General features: G+C 48.0%; 2 long non-coding RNA genes across 2 annotated transcripts; one reads left to right on the top strand and one right to left on the bottom strand.

Annotated features, from left to right (window-relative positions):
• Positions 1-5087: 5087 nt before the first annotated feature.
• Positions 5088-5899, bottom strand: LOC147577386 (uncharacterized). Its single transcript, XR_015255815.1, has 3 exons — positions 5717-5899; positions 5394-5591; positions 5088-5299 (listed from the first exon to the last, which is right to left on the bottom strand). It is a non-coding gene; the product is annotated as an uncharacterized LOC147577386 (long non-coding RNA).
• A 96-nt stretch (positions 5900-5995) lies between these two features.
• Positions 5996-14440, top strand: LOC147577385 (uncharacterized). The gene is made up of 5 exons (XR_015255814.1): positions 5996-6178; positions 6565-6658; positions 10218-10253; positions 13591-13678; positions 14237-14440. It is a non-coding gene; the product is annotated as an uncharacterized LOC147577385 (long non-coding RNA).
• The last annotated feature ends 422 nt before the right edge of the window (positions 14441-14862 follow it).

The raw sequence follows: 14862 nt of genomic DNA, 5'->3' as shown, positions 1-14862 counted from the left end.
TCGTTTATATCTCACAACAATGCTTCGAGGTAGGTACTTGGTATTGGCTGAATATTTGTGTTCCCCTAAAAGCCTCAGGTTGAAATCCTAACCCAAGATATGATGGTATCAGGAGGCGGGGCCTTTGGGAGGTGAGTAGGCCTTAAGGGTGGAGCCCTCATGAATGGGATTAGCGCCCTTCTGAAAGAAACTCCAGAGTGCTAGCACACCCCTTGTGCCATGTGAGGACGCAGAGAGAAGACGGCCCTCTGTGAATAAGCAATGGGTTTTCCCCAGACACTGAATCTGCCGACACCATGATTTTGGACTTGCCAGTCTCCAGAACCGCGAGAAGTAAGTTCCCGTTGGTTAGGTGCCACTCAGGTTATGACATTTTGTTACAGCAGCCCAGGCTAACTGAAGACAAGAAAAGGGGGGAACATAGACGTAAGAAGAAGAGGTAACCCAAGCAGGGTGGCTTCGGAGTCCTGCTTCTAGCCATACGTGCGGCCATTGCATACAACACGGCAACACAGCACCGCCCTGGGGAAGCCATGAGAATATGTCTCTTTGCAAGTGCCTGAGAGCCTAGCTTGAAGGCCAGCGGTGTGTGTCCTTCCTCCCAGGGCCTGGACCACTCCGACAGGCGAAAGATCGTACACAGTGCTGCTTGAACAATGGTCAGAGGGTTGCCGCATGAGTGGTGGGAGCCTGTAGACAGGGACTGTGGGGTCTTGCGCTGGTCACACAGGAAATGCCACCCCCGGACCCGCACCCATCCCACTGGAGCTGCCGGAAGGTGAGCTGATCTGGCATGAATCATGTTCGCTCCCCACCCACCAAACCCCTGCTTCCAGCTGCTGGCGTCTCGCGTTTCACATGTCCCAAATGTTGGAATTCCTAGGGCCCTAGTTAAAGAAGGCAATGCCCATCCGGAGGGCCTCTACCATCCTTCCAGGTAAAAATAGATCCCGCTTGGTGCTCAGACATGGTTAATTATCTGGGACTGTGGCCCCCACCTTTATATAGGGATTCACAGTATGCGAGGCATCTTTATAAAAGTGGTATCGTTTGATGCTTAGAAAAAAACCCTGCGAGCTAGCTTAGGCTACATGATACTTAATGCTCATTTTTGTCAATGAGGACACTAAGGCTGAGAGAGATTAAATGGCTGGAGTGAAAGGTAACCCGCTGCCAAATATCAGGGGAACTAAAACCCCACCCTTCTGTCCTCAAATCTGGCATTCTTCCCTTTACACCAGAGCATCCCGGTGCGAAACAAAAAGTCAGTAGCAACTCTGGTTTTTAATCACAAGTGATGAACAGCCAGACAAAAAAGTTCTATCACTGCCATTGGGCGCCAGTCCTAGAGCAACCCTCAGTGGGTCAGTGTGCCTTGTGTTTAGGAAGGAATCATTCCAGATTGGCCAAGGAGGCTAAGAGAGATGTGTTAAGCACACCGCTAAAATATAAGCCGTGCCTTTTGGGATGACCATGACTGCCGGCACTTCTGTGTGTACTACAGTCAGACGGGCAGCGCTGAGGGGAAATAGCACAGACTCCTGGACAGAGCCTTGGACCGTGAGACTTGAGGCCCGAGTTCAAGCGCCTGCTCTGGTACTTACTAATGTGACTGCAACAAGTCATGTCCCTTCTATGGGACTTACCTTCTTCACCTGTAAAATGGGGATAAAACCCTGCATCCTATCCGTCTGACAGGGTTGTTGCAGGAAGCAGATGAGATAATGGACATCAGAGAAGCATATTTGTCCCCTGAGGAAGGGAGATATGTGCCAGGGGTCAATTCCCAGCCATTCGGAATCTTTCCCACTCCAGGGTCTTTGGCTGACCCTGGGAAAGCGACCGACCGTTTGCAGGAACCTAATCTTGGACCTCCTCCAGCTGCTGAGCTGAGACCACCCGCCAGGTCACCTAACACTCCGTGACTTGGAGACTTCCTGCTGACCTCTCTGAAAATATTGTCAAAAGACCAAAGATACACTGAATAGCTGGCTTCCTTTTGGGGAGGCGGTCCCGCTGAGCCACGTGACGCAGGGGCACGGAGCCACCTTGATGGGGTGGGCAAAGGAGCGGCTTGGCTGCCTAGGGAACTCATGAGCATTAGTAGCCCATGAATCCTGAGCCACCTTTCCACTCCTTCTAACTCAGTTTGTCTGGTCGATCTCTGACTTCTCCTCTAGCCCTAGAAGTCTCTGAATCTATGAAGCTAGTTCACGACTCCACAACTGTTGTCCATTCACTTGCCCTCTCTAAATGCCATTGCCCCATCTGCAAAACCCAAATCACACTTCCTGCCCGCAGCTGCAGCGTGCCGCTGTGCAGTTTGATTAGAAAGTCACTCTGAACTTGATCTCCTTGGAGGATGTCTGCCTCGCTCAATCAGTCGGTTGTAATGAGGTCATCGTTGAAACTGGCAGCTTGCACGGCTTTGGAATTCAAGCAAAGCACAGCAGACTTTCCCCCAAGAGCTGCATAAGCCTCCGGTACCCTGGGGCGACTGCTGCCCAGCTGATGTCAACCTTCCCACCAGCAGTCTCCCCCAAGATGTATCCATCACAACGAGGCTTGCTGGCAACTCACAAAGTTCTCCCCACAGACAGCACCCGGGCTCTCTGCTGCTCCTCCTTAGAAGTCCTCTTTATTTATCTTCCTGCAGAAGAATAGGTGGAAGGTCGAAGTTCATAAAATGCTCCTTCTGGTCAGCCAGTCTTTAGCCTGTACAAAGTGGAAACCACTGAGAGTCTGTGAGTTAGTTCAGCTGTTCTCAAACTGTGTACTATGGATCCCTGGGTCACCAAGATAGTTTCAGGGATGCCATGAGGTCAGAACTATTTTCATAACGGTACAAAGATGTTCATTGCCTTTCCTCCCTCTTTTGACATTCGCAGTGACAGTATAAAAGCAGCAGTGAGTAAAACTTCTGGTCCCTTAACACAAATCAAGACAGCGACCCTAGACTGTATGGTAATCGGTATATTCGTCACTATCGTGTACTTGCCATAAAAAAAATTTTTTTAAGACGGTCTGGGATAAAACAATAAAGTTACCAACTTTATGAAACCTCAACCGTTGCGTAGCACGTTGTTTTCATGCTGTGTGTCGAACCGGTGAGCGCACATAACTTCTGCCTCCTTCAGAAGTACCACGCTGTCTCCAGAAGAATCAGTTGTGTGGTTGCGTACAGCGAGCTGTACTAATCACCCTTTCAGAAAACATGTTTTTACGTGAAAGAAGCAACTGACAGATAAACGGTGGTTATTCAGACTTGGGTTTTGGCAGGTATTTTTTCAAAAATGAATCTCATGAGGCTGTCACTTCAAGGAAAACAACAGACAGTATTTGTTGCCCATGACAAAATCCGAGCTTTCAAGTGAGAATCAGGATCTTGGAAAAATTACATCTGCCACTGCGAGCTTGACAGCTTTCCAGGGTTTAATGGCTTGTCCAATGATATGCCAATGGTGATATTAACAAGTGCGATTTTTAAATACTGGAAAATGAAGTGTGTTGATATTTAGAAAATGTTTGTAACTTGGGGCGCCTGGGTAGCTCAGTCAGTTGAGCATCCAACTCTTGATTTCGACTCAGGTCATGACCCAGGGTCATGGGATCGAGCCACAGATTGGTCTATGCACTGAGTGTAGAGACTGCAAGATTCTCTCTCTCCGTCTGCCCCTCTTCCCCTCTCACACACTCTCTCTCTCTCAAAATAAAAATTAATTAACTAATTAAATGAGAAAATGTATATAACTCAGTGAATCAATTTGTTTTAAATGACCCATGTATGATGTTAGAAAAAGATAAAGTCAAAGTGCAAGATAAAGGAATAGATTTTAATGTAAGAAGGCAAAAAGTTCATTGATGTGGTTTCATATTCTACATTATAAGGAAACTTTAAAAAAAACTACCACCTCTTGAGTTGAGATGTAGTATGAAAAAAGAACACCCAGAATTATCTAAGAAAACTATTAAAATATTCCTCCCTTTTTCAACTACATATATGCATAAGGCCAGATTTTCCACATACACATCAAACAACATAGCACAACAGACTGAATGAGGGAGAAGCTATGAGACTCCAGGGTCAACTCTGAAGCTAAACCTTAAAGCAACTTGCAAAAATATAAAACAATGCCACATTTCTCTGTAAGACTTTTGTTTTGGGAAGTAGAATTACTTTTTATAAAATAAAAATAAAATTAAATAAAAATTTAATAAAATAATATAAAAATAAAAAATAAAAAAATTACTTTTTATAAAATAAAAAGTTCCTTGTATTGACATGTTTATTATTGTAATTTTAAAGTGAATTAGTAAATAAATATTTTTTTAAATCCCTCTGTGTTCATTTTTAACACCGTAAATTTTGACAGCTATAACTCAAACAAAATCTCTTTGAGGTCCTCAGTAATTCTTAACAGTGGAAAAGAGTCTTGAGACCAAATCGTTTGAGAATGCCTAAGTTTCAATATTCTATAGTATTAGGATTGCAGATTCACAACAGTGGGGAGGCTTGTGGTCAAGAATTGTATGGGAGCCTTCTGCTACATATGCTGGCAAGGGCTGATAAGGGCCAGAACAGTTCTTTTTTTCTTTTTTTCATGTTTGCTTATTTTTGAGAGAGAGAGACAGAGACAGAGACAGAGCATGAGCATGAGCAGGGGAGGGGCAGAGAGAGAGGGAGACACAGAATCCGAAGCAGGCTCCAGGCTCTGAGCTGTCAGCACAAGGCCCAATGCGGGGCTCGAACTCACGAACTGTGAGATTATGACCTGAACTGAAGTCAGATACTTAACCGACTGAGCCACCCAGGCGCCCCTAGAATTTGTATTTTAACAAGATCCCTAGGTGATTTGTGTGCACATTCAAGTATGATGGGCACTTTTCTATATTTCTTAAAAAAAAAATTTTTTTTAATGTTTTTTATTTTTGAGACAGAGAGACAGAGCATGAGCAGGGGAGGGGCAGAGAGAGAGGGAAACACAGAATCGGAAGCAGGCTCCAGGCTCTGAGCTGTCAGCACAGAGCCCGACACGGGGCTTGAACTCACGAACCGCGAGATCATGACCTGAGCCAAAGTCAGATGCTCAACTGACGGAGCCACCCAGGCGTCCCCACAACAGTTCTTAAGGTGGCAATGAGGCCGGCCAGAGGTGTGGTGCCCATTCACTGTGCAAACCAAGGTCACTATGTCACATTTGGTTTCATTCCAATGCTCCAAGACCGTGGCTCTGAAGTGGACTTGGTCTCCTCCGAGGGTCATTTCCAATGCCGGTTATTTGAGGGAGGGATGGGTATCCTAACAAGAAGCAGGAACAGAGCATATAAATAGGACAAACTTACTCAAGCTGTCTGGGTGGAGACTTGAGGAAGCAAGGAGACTGGGCACATACTCTGCTTGGCAAGTGCTGAGATAATGCCTATGAGGGGGATACAGAAGTGGAGGCCGGGACAAGGCGGGGTCCGCAGGCCTCAAAGAGGAAAGCCCACCCGGTATCTTGTGTCACAGCATGACCCGCGTTTACTTCTTTTTTGTTATCATTGAGTCTCCAGTGAAACAAATCTTGTCAAAGAGCGCGGCTTTGTCTCTGCTGGAGGAAAGCGAAGGAAGAGGCATGAGTTGATTGATGCAGGGAAAATAGCAGGCCCTCATCCAGGTTACTGTGGGCTGGGGTAATGGTTAGAGAGAAATTCTCAAGAAAAAGGGGGAACTCACGAATCAGAGACATGGCTTCTCCGTCCAGTGACAGCTAGACTTTGTTTACAAAAGGCAGAATTTTCCCTACAGGAATTGACTGACCTGAGGTATATTTTGGAGTAAAGAAGGAATGGGAGTGGCTGAATACAGCTGCTAAAGTGGCTCCCAAACGTCTACTTGGCGTCTGAGATGCCTGTGAGATATCCCAGACAGAGAGGCCCAGAACAGAAGGCAGAAGCTTACAGAGGCTGAGGTTCCGGAACTCTGGAGTGAGCACACCACCTTGAGAACCACAGGTCCACATAGATCAGTGGTTCTCGGGCCTTGCAGCAATCCGGAATCACCGTGGAGGACGACAAGAAGGAAGATGCCCATCGCAGACCAACTGAATCAGAATCTCCAGGGGTGATTCTGATGCACACCACAGAGGGTTCATGAAGGCCAAGGAGACATTGGGATCTCCCAGGAAAGAGAGAAAGAGTGAGTGCAAAACACAGTCCCAAACCCCAAAGCATCTTACTATTGAGCACCAAAAGTCTGTACTTCCTGTCAGTAAAGAATGTGCTTAATTGAACTCTAATGAGCTTTCCACTACTGGCCGCACTCCGGCCCACGGAATACACGAATCACTTGTCCTTATGCAGTGCAAGAGTCCTCCGCTAATGTTTGGAGCCCTAAACGTAGCCACTTGAGCTTCCCATCTATCAGGCATAGTTAGGGATCCCAGAAGCCTCACATAGCCTGGCGATAAAACAGTCAGAGAAAGAGCTGGAAGGCAATAGGTGACAAACCCCAGCCCTTCCTAGATGTCGCTGTGGACAATGGATGCTGTCTCCTAGAAACAATCCCTTCCCTTGCACCCCAAGACCGGATGAAGTGAACATTTCTGAAACACGTCCAGGAGACAGACTGTTCTCTGGGAGGCTACGAGCTGTCTCTTCTAGCAAAGAAGGGAAAAACGTGAGTAAAATGTTTTTCATCTTTTAAACAAACTTCTCTTGCCATCGTATAAGGAACTCCATATGCCGACCAGGGTTTCAAAACTCTTTTAAACATCATTATTTCATTCCCTTTATGGAGTATGTGGTCTTAAACAATATTGCTTGCTTGAGTGCATTCGTTAAGTAGTAACTTATTTGTCTGTGTACTAATGAATCAATGACATGTAAACATAGAAACTTCAGGTCAGCCTTGCTTAATACTGCGGGTACTCAATAAATGTTTGCTGCAATGAATTCAACTCAATGTCACCATACTACTAGGTAGATCTACTTTCCACCAAAGGCAAAGAAAATGGATATTTTGGCTACTTTTATAGCTTTGTTCCAGTGAAGGGGTTTTGGAAATAGCTCAAGGATTTATTTGTAGTATCGTGGAACACTAGGGTTCCAGGAAACCCACAGTAAGAAGTTCTTATATAGACTTTGACCCCCAAACTGACCCTTGACAGGGTATAAACTTCTTCCTACGGGGATTTACAGGCAGGCCCAGCAAGACATGTCAGTTGTACCAGCAGAGAGGGGAATGCCTGCTTAGTACAGATAATGGGATGCCTCTTTTGGGTTTCTGGACCAGAAACAAGATGGCATTGGCCCAAGGACATATTTGGGGGCACACATAGTTATATTTGGCTGCAGGCAAGTTGAACTAACCTGTTAGCTGATCCCCAAGAGTGGATTAGAATCACCTGGGGAATGGAGACACCTGGGTGGCTCAGTCAGTTACGTGTCCGACTTCAGCTTAGGTCATGATCTTGCGGTTTGTGAGTTCGAGCCCCGTGTCGGGCTCTGTGCTGACAGCTCGGAGCCTGGAGCCTGCTTCAGATTCTGTGTCTCCCCCTCTCTCTGCCCCTTCCCTGCTCATGCTCTCTCTCTCTCTCTCTCAATAATAAATAAACGTTAAAAAAATTAAAAAAAAAAAAAGAATCACCTGGGAACTTATTAAAATACTGATTCCTAGGTATCAGGAATCGGGCTCTGTGCTGACAGCTCAGAGCCTGAAGCCTGCTTTGGATTCTGTGTCTCCCTCTCTTTTTGCCCTTCCCTACCCTCTCTCTCTGTCTCTCTCTCAAAAATAACAAACAGTTAAAAATTTTTTAATAACTAAAAAAAATAAAGTTTATTTGTTTATGTTGAGAGAGACAGAGACAGCATGAGTGGGGGAGGGGCAGAGAGAGAGGGAGACACAGAATCTGAAACAGGCTCCAGGCTCTGAGCTGTCAGCACAGAGCCCGACTCGGGGCTCGAACTCACAAACCCGTGAGATCATGATCTGAGCCCACTGACCCACCCAGGCACCCCTGCAATCTGCATTTTAAACAAGTTCCCAAGTAATTCGAACGAATGTCCCTCTCGAGAGCCAGTGCCAAGTACTCCACACTGTCAAGCATTGAGGGTGGGGCCGGTTTGTGAATGAAGACAGTCCGTCAGTAAACAGCTGCTTCACCACCACAGTCCCTTTCTGTGTCGCATCCTGCCTCAGTGTTTCCCACATTTCCCACTCTGCTCTCACAAGCTCAGGGAGGTGGCAGAGAGTGGCAGAGCCAGGGAAGGCCTCAGACCTTCCACACCTCGACCATCCGCTCTGTTAGGCCTTCTTCCCCACAGCTTGTGTCAAAAGGACCATGTGAAGACATTTTGCCCTATATCTTCCCCTCTCTTGCCAAGGAGTCCCTTCCCACCCTCATCACATGGTGACATTTTATCCTTTGAGGTACCGACAAGTATAGACGGCCACCACCGCCCACATATCAGAGGGGCTCTGACAAAGGGCTCATGAGATTATGAACCTTATCCACTGTGAGTAACACAGGAAGGGCTCTTGCAAAACACCGCCTCTTAGGGCGAGGTGCTGGGACACTGCTCCAGCTGTGTTCAAAACTCCAGCTGTCTCCTCTTCCCTGGCTCTGGAGGAAGAGATAGACACTTCCCCAACATCCGGGCCTCAGGTCTTGCTACAGATGACCCTGTGGGCCCAGCTCACCTGCCCTCTCGCGTCCTGCCAGCCTCTGTGGGAGCCTCGGGGAGAGCATTGACCTTCTGGCTGAGCTCCCCTAACTCAGAGTCACCAGACTGCATTCCTCACTTCGGGAGCAAATGAGGCTCCAAGAAAGGGTAGAATCAGCAGGAAGCAGCTGTTAAGGCACCTGGAAACACCAGTGACCATTGGTGGACTTTCTCCCCCTCACCCCCCGGGGAAAAAAGGCCGTCCAGACAAAAGCACCGCTGTTATGTTCCCATCTAGGGTTGCTCAGTGGTGCCAAGGTGGAATGTGAAGTGTGCTACCTGTCTTGGCATCCATGACCCTCTTCCCCACCCACCCTGCCCCCCCAGTTCATACTGCTCCGTTCCCACATGAGCTCAGGGACCCAGCCCTACTTTAAGAAGTCCCAGGCCATGTCACCCAGGCACCAGGCAGTCTCTCTGTGGGTGCTCCCTGTGTCTACCTCAGCTGGAGAAAAAGGGGCTCAAGAACCTCAGGTCCCCCCTCTGCCACAGTGGGAGCCGTCAGTCCCACCAAGGAACGTGTCAGGTTGTGTACCAATTCATCCTACCCCATCCTTGGTCAGTCTTGCCATTGTGGCTCCGAGGGGCGGGGCATGCGGATGGCAGAAGCTCTGTCACCTTAGCCAGAAGCTCAGTCCCCTTGCTGACCCTTCCCCTCACATTCCCCTCCTTTGCCCCAGCATCCCAATCTGTAAGTAGAATCCAATCCATACCTAATTCTTGGGGCTGTTACAAAATCTGGCAATAGGTGTTGAAGAAAATGCTTAGAAGGCTATAAAGCAGACTAGGTTTTTAAATGTTTCTTTTTTTTTTCATCAAAAAAATTTTTAGAGTTTATTTTTGACAGAGAGAGACAGAGTGTGAGCAGGGGAGGGGCAGAGAGAGAGGGAGACACAGAATCCGAAGCAGGCTCCAGGCTCTGAGCTGTCAGCACAGAGCCCAACGCAGGGCTTGAACTCACGAACCGTGAGATCATGACCTGAGCTGAAGTTGGACACTTAACCAACTGAGCCACCCAGGCGCCCCTGTTTCTTTCATTTTTGATGCTTAAAGATTCAAGGATTTCTTTTCCTATTTATAAAAGTCGTTTATAAAAGTCATATATATATATATATATATATATATATATATATATGTTCTGGGATATACACACATATACACACACACATATATATATACACATATACATATATATCATTTTGGAAAGTACAGAACAGAATAAGAAAAAAAATTGTCTATAGGCCCACCACCTAAGCAATTCTGGTCATTTTGATTTCTTTTCTTCTTTTTTTTAACCAATCTTTTGTTAAAGATTGGTTTAACAAAACCAATAGAGTACGATCTCTATTTGTGATTTTGAATGCTGTTTTAAGGTATTGCTTTTTCTTATTCAACATAGTATGAGCACTTTCCCATGTTATTAAAAAGTCTTCTTAAACACAATATGTAAGAACTACTGGACGAGGCAATTTTTGAGCAGAAAGTTTTTTATGCATTTTGGATTGCTTTTACAGGATGAGTGCCCGGAAGTCAGATCAGTGGATTAAAAGGTATGACTATGTCAAGACTCTTGTTGCATGTGTTGTAAGCTATTGTTATATCCCCTTTTTCCTGGAGTTGGGAACTGAAATGCAGAAGTTGAAATAATTTGTCCTAGTTCACACATCTAATCCTCAACAAGTCCAGGACAAAACGCAGGGCAAGAGACTCCACGTTCTGTGGTCTGTGCTCAACACGGCCCAGGAGAGAAGGCTGCTACTGCCGACCGAGCATCTGATAATTTGCACTAAAGAGGACAAACAGCCCCGTGGGGGATCAAACATGGAGCAAAGGCTGACGCACCTGGGCGCAGGACACCTGGGTTCTACTGGGGGCTACCCTGCTAACTCCATCACCCTGAGCAAAGCAAGTCCCTTGGGCCTCAACGTCAGCCTCCCGTCTGGATCTAACACGCTGCCCTTCTGTCCAGATACCTCATTACCAAAACAAAAACAGAAACATTTTGGTTTTGATTTTACATAAAAAGACCAAAAGTAATACATTTGCTCCCACTCCATGTAACTGCTCTGTTGGCCACAAAACGGATCCGGCTGCATCCCAAGGCCAGCAGGTTGGGGTTAATGAGACAGTGAACTCCAGAAAACATGCCCCAAGCCGGAATCTGCCAGCGAGTGGCAGGAGAATGCAGTCCTTTCAAGATCAGGTCAGATGGCCTGAAACACAGCTCAGCGCTGTATCTCGGCACCAGGCTCCGCCATCGGCACTGTAAAGACATTCTCCTCACTTCTGGTCCCTGGGACGGAGGGCATCAGCACCAGTAGGCCAGGCTACTGTCTGTCCCTGCACAAATGTGCTGAAGGGCAGCCACCCAGGGTCCTCAGAGCATGGGGAATGGTGTGCTAGGTTCTTTTCCCAAGTGACCAGGAACTCGGATGCCACATCAGCAACTGTGAAACCAGGGCCTGTAGGACGTGGTGGGTGAGGCTGCTGTTTGTCAGTTGCTGATGTGCAGACCGCCACTTCCCGGGACTCAGGCGTGAGTGCCTCTGTTATGCGTGGAGGGTCGAGTCCCGAAATCTGTGGGAAACTGGGCATTCCTAAGTCTACATCCCTGTCTCATTTCCAGCAGAGCCAGGGGAACAGACCGGAGGATGTAGATTCCACAACACTTTTGAGCACGAAAAAATGTTTGCCCCACTGGCGGAAGATCTGTCCCATCTCTCTCAGAAAGGGGAATGGTGTGTTCAGGGAAGAAACCCAGCAGGAGACTGGATAATCCGTGTGAAAACACGCATGTGAAGTGTCAGGAAACCGTTCTGCTGACTCAGAACGAGCCATATAACATGTCATTTACATAATTAAAAGCTCATGTACACAAAAGAACACACTTTTTGCAAGAACATGTTCAAATAAAAAGATAAACAGAAAGGCATTAATAGAGCGGTCTACGGGCAAAGAAAGGGAATGGATTGGAGCATGGAAACAATCACCTTTCATCTGTGAAAAAGAGAGGCCTTCCAGCGGCCAGTTTTGAGAATGGCCATGAACTGAGAAATATCATCAACTCAGTCCTCTGGACCTAAGGTCCAAAATTTTAAAATGAAAGGGAAGAGAAAACAAACCAGACCCAGGAGATGTCGGTCAGAACGGCTTTGGAAGAGCCATGAGTTTATTTTTATAAAGGGAGGAGATCACTGGCGTCTACATGAGACAGAGGAGTTTGGGCCCTGGATGCACCTTTGAACCACCAGGAGAGCTTTTAGAAGATACTGGATACGTGCCTTAGTTGCTTGGGGTGAGCCCAGGCTTCCATGCTGAAAAAGAGCCTGGTGGATCTGACGAACAGCTGGGATGAGAAGACAGCCCTGGGGTATCCCACCCATGCCTTTGGGCTCTGGCATGGGGGTACTCAGGAAGGGAGGGCTTGCCCGGAGAAGAGGAAGACGTGTTTTGGACAGGAAGTGTCGGTTGAAGTGACTTGAAATGAGGCGCTGTTTCAGAAGGGGGTGTTGAGGTAAACCCAGGGCCTGAGGCACAGTGGTAGGGGACAGCACCAGCGTGGCCCCTGCAGCTGACCCCCACGTGTTACAGATGAAGGAGAACCCTGACACTGAGAGAACTGACCTACCCAGAGATGGGTCTCCAACACAAGTGCCCCAACTCCCTTGGTCTTCCCAGCTCTCTTCCCACTGTCCCGTGGAGCCCCAGCTACTGCCGAGGCCCCCTCATCCTCCTGCTGTCTCACCAATGCCATCACAGAAGCGGGGGGGGGGGGGGGCCACCCCAGAAGGAGCCGGCAAGTGATTTGAGCTTCTTGAGAAAAAATAAAGAAAAGTTTAGACAGGAATCTGATGAGTTCTTGTTCATTCCTTTCCCTTTCTCAGGGAAATGTTTGCCTTCACTGAAAACTGCCTATCACCCGCTGGATTTGGGTCTTTTTCCTCCCTAAGCCCTTAATTCTGGAAGCTCATTTGTTTTTAGTTCTGTTAGTGTTGCCAGCCAGGCTCGGTAGATTCTCCTAACCACTCTTGATTTCCTGAAGCTGTGAAGATGTGTTTGGCCACCCTACTGAGGAAGAGAAGTCCGTGGAGTGAGGGTCTGAAAGGGGATGACTGAGAACGTTTGGTTTCCTTCCACCAGAATACATGGAGTGTCAGGTGTCCATGTGTGAAAGGTTTTCACATTTGCTCAATGTTTACAGGCAAGAAAAGTAGGCCCAAGGGAGGTTACATAAACTTCCAAGTTATGTGCAAACTCCTATAAGGGGACTGGGTCTTACTCATTTGTGCCCCGCTGGGGCCCAGACCAGCAACAGCATAGAGGAGATGCTCATGAAATGCTCACCGAAGGGAGTGGCCGAGCTGAGATCTGCCCCCAGCCTTCTGACTTCCAGCCCGACACTGGGACCACAAGCACAGGCATGCTCAGCCTCTGAAGGCCATACAGGGTACACCTGGCCCTGGCCAGGTCTCCACACAGCCTTGACCTAGCATCATGCTGGGCACACACAGCTGGTGCTCAGCCAACGTTCACTGGACCATCCTTACAGCTCTGTTCGTGGTTACTCTGGCCCTGATTGTCAGCTTTCCATCCAGATGTATTGGCAGAGAGCCTGCAACTGGGGTGGGTCTCATGAAGCATTCCAGAAGAAACTCCAGAATCGCAGGGCTGAGAGGGAAATTAAAGGTCATCCAGTTTTACTGCTCTTTCTCCTCCCTCCCTCCCCAAACGCAGACACAGACACACACACACACACACACACACACACACACACACACAACCTGCTTCTCTCCCCTCAGGCGCACACACTTTCTCCCACTGATTGGCTGGGCCTGCGGGTACGTTTCTGGCTCAGAAACATTTCTTTATTTGATATTGTTAATGCAGAGAAACGACATGAAGAGGCCACGTGCAGGTGCTCTAGCCACAGCCCAGCTAAAGACCCCTCCGTCAGCCAGCATTAATCACTAGCCACGTAAGTGGAGATACCTCCGTATAATATACCATGCTAGAGTTATGACCAAGGTATTATTAGAGCTGCAGGAGAGAGCAGTTAGTAGTGGTGGGGATATCAGGGAAGGCTTTATCAAAGAGGTGGCAAGTGGGATAGGCCTTAAAGAATGGCTAGGCTCTGACCTTGCCCATGGGTGTAAGGCAGAATTAGTCTAGACAAGCTATGACGTGAGCATTGTCATGTTGGACCTAGCACACCAGGCCAACTGTTGTCAACCAGAGAGAGGTCCATGCTCCTGGAAGCCCCGGGGTGCCCAGCAGGGTGGTGGCGGGGGAGGAGCTCTCAGTCACTGGACGTTGTTTACTTGCTCCAAGGACTTGGGAGAAGGCATGGAGACTGGCCAGCTTCCTCATCTCTCAGGGAAGGGTGGAAGGTGGGGAGGGCACGGAGGAAAGTGCACCGGGAGGGGCTAGATGGTGCTCTGCAGGGGCTTGGGAGGCGCTGGCTGGGTCTGCTGCCACTTAACTTGCCATAGGGCCTTGGCCTAGCTCATCTCAGTGAGCATCTTCTCATCTGTAGAGAAGGATGGCAATTTCACGGTTATTGATGAAAACTTTGAGAAACACTACGACTGGAGGAACAAAGAGGATTGCTGAATCTGGGGCCTTACCTGACAACACACGAGGATGGAGAGGTAACTCAGCAGCTGGCCGCCAGAAAATCTGGGGTTGTCTTCACTTGGATGTGAAGTTCTGGCCAGCAGTGGGGTCTTTGGCTGGGCAATTGCTGGAACACCGATACGTGGCCTCTTTGTGTGATCTCTCAACCTGGGATAGTTCGGATCTCTTCGGAGCATAGTGTCTGGGTTCTAAGAGAAAGTATCCCAAGAGAAAAAAACGGAAATGCATGGAATTTGTATGATCTAGCCTCAGAATGCACATGACACCCCTTCCTGCATGCTCTAGTGGTCAAAGCAGTCACAAAGCTCTGTCCAGTTTCAAAGGGAGGGGATATAGACTCCACCACTGAATGGGATAGGCGCCAAGGTCACATTTTAAGAAGAGCATGCAGTAATCTTTGAAAAATGCACTCTACCACAACATTCCTTACCTTGGCACTCAAAGCCTCTGCCATACGCTCCCAGCAGCATCTCCTGCTCCCTCTCAGCACAAACCTCCCCCGCTCCAGGAAGGCCTGCCTCCCCG

The sequence above is a fragment of the Puma concolor genome, chromosome C2, assembly GCF_028749965.1.
Source record: "Puma concolor isolate L17-30 chromosome C2, mPumCon1.1.hap2, whole genome shotgun sequence".
NCBI lineage: Eukaryota > Metazoa > Chordata > Mammalia > Carnivora > Felidae > Puma > Puma concolor.
This window is presented reverse-complemented; position numbering and strand designations above follow the sequence as displayed.